General features: G+C 43.5%; 1 non-coding gene across 1 annotated transcript; it reads right to left on the bottom strand.

Moving 5' to 3' along the window:
• Positions 1-515: 515 nt before the first annotated feature.
• Positions 516-706, bottom strand: LOC148818167 (U2 spliceosomal RNA). Its single transcript, XR_016094572.1, has one exon. It is a non-coding gene; the product is annotated as a U2 spliceosomal RNA (small nuclear RNA).
• Between the last annotated feature and the right edge of the window lie 250 nt (positions 707-956).

Below are 956 nucleotides of genomic sequence, written 5' to 3'. Positions count from 1 at the left end.
TAATATCATTTATGGCCTTCACATGCATTATGCTCCTATTCTTTTTATGCTCAGCTACTAAGATTTCCCTTCAGTGGTAAAATTCCATATAAATATTCAATACTAAAACGGGCACAGTAAAGACATTTAAATCTTTCTATGACCGACCAACGCACCACGAGTGCCCCTGTCGGTCAACCAATCACGTACCGCGGTATTTTGCATCATCGCGCGTCAAGATGCGCGATGACATAGCCAATTACCCCCGGTACATGTCTGTGCCGCGCACTTTGAATGGCTGCATCTGTATATATATCTAAGTTTTTTGCAGGGAAAACGCACGGGAGCCGAAAAGGGGGCCTTCCTGCTTGCAGAGAAAGTTGAGACATGAGAAAGTGCACAGAGGGAGGACGGGAACGGAGACAGAGACAGGGAGGGAGAGAGACACAGATGGACGAGGGACTGGAGAAGAAGGAGCTCTGGTCCACCTCGCTTGCTTGCTGGCTGGCTACGTCTATCTTTTCACCGCTGAGAGAAGGTAGTGCTCCATTCCCGGAGGTGCTGCAATACCGGGCCGATGTGTGGAGAGGACGGAGCAAGCTCCTGATCCAGTTCCCTGTTCCAAAAATCTGTTTAATATATGGTCCCCCAATGGGGGACGTATCAGATATCAAACTGATTAGAACAGATATTTTTTTAATTATATCAAATAACGACATACATTAAAAACAAAACCAACAGAAACACTAACAACTCAAATCCTGCTTAACTAAAAATTAGACACAAGAAGAGTATTATTGGACAATGTTGTGAGGCTCTGGCTAATTTTTTCTCTGTAAACTGAAGAGTTATAGAGGAGACACGTTGTTTATCGCCTCATTTTATACTTGTAAAAAAGAACATTCCAATGTTAATGCGACATGAAGATGTTATTAATAATGTAGCACTTTTGGGCTCACGTGGGTATGCACCTTACC

This window comes from Atractosteus spatula, chromosome 19, assembly GCF_055471065.1.
Source record: "Atractosteus spatula isolate fAtrSpa1 chromosome 19, fAtrSpa1.hap1, whole genome shotgun sequence".
Taxonomy (NCBI): Eukaryota; Metazoa; Chordata; class Actinopteri; order Semionotiformes; family Lepisosteidae; genus Atractosteus; species Atractosteus spatula.
The sequence above is the reverse complement of the archived record's forward strand: the minus strand, read 5'-3'. Positions and strand labels throughout refer to the sequence as shown.